General features: G+C 40.1%; 2 pseudogenes; both read right to left on the bottom strand.

The window, feature by feature from the left end:
* Positions 1 to 541: 541 nt before the first annotated feature.
* LOC138164072 (small EDRK-rich factor 2-like) lies at positions 542 to 1,483 on the bottom strand (annotated as a pseudogene).
* A 3,476-nt stretch (positions 1,484 to 4,959) lies between these two features.
* On the bottom strand, positions 4,960 to 5,637 carry LOC138163947 (zinc finger protein 706 pseudogene; annotated as a pseudogene).
* Between the last annotated feature and the right edge of the window lie 405 nt (positions 5,638 to 6,042).

Here is a 6,042-nt window from a genome sequence, read left to right on the forward strand (position 1 = left end):
GCAATAAAATCTTTTTTCTAATATTTTTCTAATTACATGTAAAAACAATTTTTAACATTATTTTACTAAAATTTTGAGTTATGAATTCTCTCCCTCCTTTCCCTTGCCCCTTCCCTGAGAGAGCAAGCAATTTGATACAGGTTACCCATGTGCTATCATGCAAAACAAATTTCCATATTAGTTATGTTGTGAGAGAACACAAAGAAACCCGACATGAAAAGAAATAAAGTGGAAAAAATAAAAGAGAAAAAGTTCTAAGCAGAGGGAAAACCAGGGAAACTTCAGTGCTAATCTCCACTATCAAGGAAGTTCTATCCTTCTCGTCACGCCTCACTGTGGCAGGGGAGCAATGCTGGATTATTAAACACTATGCCAGACCATTGCATGTTCTGACAGGTTTTACAAAGATAGAAAGGCTTTCAGTACGAGCCTGGAGGCAGACTAGCTGCCATTTAAGGACCAGGGGAGCTAAATATGGAAACATTTATCACTAGGTAATTGACTATTAATGATGAATAATTCTGCATGGTGGTCCCAATCCTTTTTTTTTTTTTTTTTTTTACAAAGCTACTTTTGATACTCTGGGGTAAGCCCCATAGGAATAAAAAAAACACTGGGAAAGGGTAGCCCCCTCTCCCCCAGGAATGCCTTGGAGGAGAGCAAGGCTGTCTGGGGGGAAGGATGAACAAAGGGAACCCACTGCAGATACAGGGCCAAGGGAATGCCATCAGTTCTGGGACCTGTGAGCGCTACAGGAGGAGGCAAGAGCGCGACGGGACTGACTCCCGGCACACGGTCGACGGGCAAGAGAGATGGGCATGAGCCATAGAGTTACTTGGGCTCTTCCTTCTTCTCATTGGCTTTTGTTCTGCTTCTGTTGCATCATCTCCAAGTCCCTCTGCTTTGGGGCAGCTGCAGAGAGCCCGTCATCCCGGCGCTTTCCCTTGCCTGAGTCGCTTTGCTTTTTCATGTTCTGGCCGGCAAGCTCACGCTGGATACCGCGGGTCATGGCGATGGCAGCGGCTCCCGCCCCTATGCTTTTTAATATCCCTGATCCTCTCTTTTCTGTGCCTTCATTTTCTCTTTGAACAGATTCCTGCACAGTTCTACATTGTATTTTTTACTCCCCTCAGCAAATTCTGCTTTTACTTACTATGACAGTCCTATGATAATTTACTTCTTTGGTCCAGACCTCTGATTTCCTCAGTGTGCTGTGAAAACTCTCTACTGTTCTATATTGTCTACTCATCCGAATACAAAGTCTTAGGGAATTGTCTGGAGGCACAGAAAGATTGATTTAGGGTTACATCACCAGCATGTGTCAGAAAGGAGACTTGGACCCACTTGGTCCTTACTCTAAAGCTAGCTCTCTATGATGCCAGGCTGTATACCTCATGCTTTCCAAGTAAGAATTTTAATAAATGCTTATTGGATGGAGTTGGAATTTGTGTTTATCCCTACTAAATGACTGACCTAGGATCCCACAACTAGTATATGGCAAAGGCTATAGGACTTTAACCTGGGTTTTCCTGGTTTCTGACTATCTGCTAGGCCAGATTCTACCTGTTTCCCCCAGATAATTTATATTGTGATGCAAATGATAGGTCAGTGGTTTAATATGTTTCTTAACTCCTGACAGAGATTTTTGAATTTTAATGGGAAGGACAATCTCTTAATCCAAAAGAGTTATTGTATATTGGCAAAATTTTAGATATTACTGCCAATTGGATGTAGGAGATACACTGAAGGCAAGGACTTTTTGGCCTATCCAAATCACACTGCATAGTTAGTTGTATATTGTACTTCATCAGTAAGGTTTACATTAATCTTAAAATAGGGATTAAAAATCTTGGAAGGGACTCCCTGACTTACCTCAAGAAAGTCAATAAAAATGGTTATTGTTCCCCTATTTGGCTAGCCGATCATGAATTCACTTTGAGCCTGTTACAGTTTACTTCTTTAAGGTTTTGGCTGTCTTTGGGTCCTGTCATCTTTTGGACCTTGGAAGCTTGTGTGTGTGTGTGTGTGTGTGTGTGTGTGTGTGTTTGAACTATTGAAGAAGAAATATAATATTCAGTAACCAACAGGCCAGTGGTACCAATGGAAGTTGAAAGAGTCTACCTCTAGGGACTTTCTAGTCAGAGGTTTGGAAGAGGGATGATCAATGCATTTTGCCATTGATCAGCTGAAACTTCTAGACTGGTTCCCCAGCAGGAGGTCCTTTTACTCAGTTGCTTTCAGGCCAGTAAAGAACCCGTTAGTATTTAGCTCAGCCTGAAGCAGCCTCAGGTTTTCTGTTTTCTGTCTCTTATTTTTTTTTTTGGAGACCTTTCCACTTTCATAATAATGGCATGCCTACTGTGACTTTTCTCAAATGCAAGTGATGAACTACATTCCCAGAAACCACATCAAGAGGCAAAATAACAGCTAACAAATGGGTATTCCTAAAGGCTACAGTATATTGAACTATGATGCAGACTCTCTTTATTTCTTAAATCCAACTCACAAGTTCCCAGAGCTACAGAGCAAATGTACAATAAACTAGCCCACTTTCACTATAGAAAATATAAGCAACATTATATAAGTAATTTAAGCAATAATTCCCATGTGTTCTCCATGTGTCATTGCAGTTGAATATGGAAATTTTTAGGGCTCCAAAATGAACTTAGAGATCATTTATGCCAACAGTCCTCATTTTCATGAGATCATTGGATCACTCATAGATAGAGTTGTACCTAAAACTGAAAGGAACCATAGAGGTCTATGCTCCTTGATTGATTGATGAGAGAACTGAACCCCAGAGAGATGAAGTATTTTTCTTTCTGTAGGAATACTATAGGACTATATGGTTTGATCCAAACATCTTAAATCTTCCTACCCCCTCATTTTATAGGTAAGGAAATTGAGGCCCACATAGGCTAAGTGATTTATCCAAAGTCACTTAGGAGGGCAGCTAGGTGGTACAGTGGATAGAGTGCTAGGCCTGGAGTCAGGAAGACTCATCCTCCTAAGTTCAAATCTGGCTTCAGACACTTACTAGCTGTGTGACCCTGGGTAAGTCACTTAATCCTGTTTGCCTTATATCTATAATAATGAGCTGGAGAAGGAAGTGGAACACCATTCCAGTATTTTTGCCAAGAAAACCCCAAATGGGGGTATGTTCAGTTGGACATGACTGAACACCACCACCACTCAAATAGAAAGTAACAGAGTTGGAATTTAGACTTGTCCTCTGATTTTTATTTTGTTTTATGAAAAACCCAAATAAACTCAACAAACCAATACAACCAACTTAACTTGCTTAAGAGAGAAGCATAACAATTTTTCATTTACTCCCTGAAAGTCCCTACCAAGATTCATTGTTCATTCCTTTGCCTCTTTAATGGTCAGACTACCCTCTTTTCTTTTGTTTCTGCTTTTCTGCTGTGCTTTGTATAATTTCACATAAATCTTTCTAGATTGTTTGTATACCTCATATCTATCAACTTTAATTACATTTCAGAAGTGTGTTGGAGCCAGCTCAAATTGGCTCCCAAGAACCAATTGTTAAATTTTCATTGTGAGCATTTATACCTTGGGAATTGGCAAACACTACAAATTAGGGTTTGATTTATTATTTTGTTTATTGTCTAAACTTAAAAAAGTGATTGAGAAAATTTTAATAATGTAGATTCAACTTAATAGTGTGTCATGTGCCCCACCCTGCACCCTCCCTGCCACTGGAGAGCTGGTAGTTAAACATTTCACCTCTGTTTATAATATTCTGTTATAGTATTACATCAAAATTTATTTAGCCACACCTCTGTTGAAGATTTAAGTAGTTTTAAGGTTTGGGTTTTTTGGGTGTGATTTTGATTAAATATAAAAATCTTGGCTTTGATAGCCCTCCCCACTTTTTCCTTTTTTTTTTTTGGAGGGCAGTTGGGGTTAAGTGACTTGCCGAAGGTCACATGGCTAATATTTGTGTTAAGTGTATGAGGCTGGATTTGAACTCAGGTCCTCCTGACTCCAGGGCCAGTGCTCTATTCACTGCACCACCTAGCCACCCCTCCTCCCCACCTTTTGAAAAATAAAATGTTCAGGGTATAATCCCAGCAATGGGAATATTGCATCAAAGGATATAATTTCTTGGGGTAACTTTTTCTTTGCAATTCTCTCTGCTCTGTCTCTTAGTGATTTCCTTAGCTCCCATGGGTCCAATGATCATTTCTCTGCAGTTAACTCTCAGATCTATATATCCAGCCTTTGTCTCTTTCCTGAGCCTCAGTTCCACATTAGCAGCTATTAGCCATTTTGAATTGTATGTCTCAAAGGTCTCTCAAATTTATCATATCCAAAAATAGAATATTTTTATTATTGTCTTTGTTATCTTCTCATTATCTTCTCCCTCTAGCCTCCCCCGCCAACTCACTTTTCTTTCTGAGCTTCCTTATTTCTATTAAGATCAATGGCATCATTCTAGTCACTCAAGTCTACAACCTGAGTCATCCTTGACACTTGCCTCTTTCTCCCTTTCCACTAATATCCAATTAATTGCCACATCTCTTAAATTCATCCCATTCTCTCCACTCATGTGACCATCAGCCTAGTTTAGTCCCTTACCATTGCTCTTCTGAACTCTAAATTGGTTTCCCTGCTTCAAGATTCCCCCCTCTTCAGTCTGTCCTTCAAACAGTTACCAGTGGGATATTCCTAAAGCTCAGGTCTGGCCATATCACTCCTCTGTTTAAGAAACTCCAGTGGCTCCCTATTACCTCTAGAATCAAATACAAATTCCTCTTTTTGGCATTTAAAGACCTTTTTAACCTATCTTCCCATTCTTTTACACTTTCTGCCAAACTGACCTTTTTTTTTGTTGTTGTAAAATCAAAGTACTACTTTATTAAATGAGTTATTTTACACAATATGAACATCAATATAATTACAATTGTAAAAAAATTTTATAACAAGGATGGACTGATTTTCAGGATTTCCAAATCAGGGCCCAGCTGTACATTTACGCAGAATTGTCTTTGCATGAAGCCCAAAAGGGAACAGCATATAACTGAGTGTTTCTGTAGCCCCCTTATTTTTGCTGATCAACAGTTTGTTAGAAAAGCAGCTGCAGGTTTGTTACGTAAGGTCTGAGATAGTAGAAGAGTCAATAGGTGCCATGAATTCACCTGTAAACAACTTTATGCCTGAACATCAGCCAATTCTGGAGGAAGTGGAGTCTTAGGATGTTTGCTCTCAAAGTGCTGTTTGAAGGTCTTGGGGTCCGGCATTTGTGTCCTATAGACAGTGCAGGTATATATCAAGGCAGCCTTAGCAGCAGCCTTCTGATCATGTCCTTGTTTTTTCTTCTGTCTAGCTTGTTTTTTTGGCATTTTTCTGCTGAGACTGAATCTTCTGCTATCCACGAGCCCTATGGGACAGTCCGGCGCCTGAGGTGCCGCTGGGGACGAGGGTGCTGGTGGGTGGGGGAAGGAGGGAGGAGGAACTGGGTGAGAAAGAGGCCTCCTCCTCCACCACCTATGCTGCCCCAAATTGACCTTCTTTTTCCTCAAAAAAGTCATCCCCCCTTCCATCTTCATGCTTCTGCACAGGCTGACCCCATGCCTGGAATGTCTCCCCTTACCTCCACCTCTTACAATCCATGGTTTCCTTCAAAGCTTAGCTCAGATGCTGCCTCTTACACCACATCTTTCCTGATTCCCTCAGCTTCTAGATTTTCCCCTGCAAAATTATATTGCATATATTTGCATATTATTTGTTATCATTCAGTTGTTTCAGTTATGTCCAACTCTTTGTGACCCCATTTGGAGTTTTCTTTGGCAAAGATACTGAAGGAATTTGCCATTTCCTTCTCCCATGAATATACATGTTGTTTTCTCAAAAAAAAAATTTAAGCTTCTCATGGAAAAGATTGCTTTATTTTTGCCTTTGTATCCTCAGTGGCTAGTATAACGACTGGTCCAGAGCAGCACTTAACAAATGCTCCTTGATTAATTGATGAAGGAACTGAAACCCAGAGGAAGTATTTTTCTTTCTGTATGAATACAG

This window comes from Petaurus breviceps, unplaced genomic scaffold (assembly GCF_028583685.1).
Source record: "Petaurus breviceps papuanus isolate PSGF00001 unplaced genomic scaffold, PetGlider_PUasm1.0 189, whole genome shotgun sequence".
In the NCBI taxonomy this organism is placed as follows: Eukaryota; Metazoa; Chordata; class Mammalia; order Diprotodontia; family Petauridae; genus Petaurus; species Petaurus breviceps.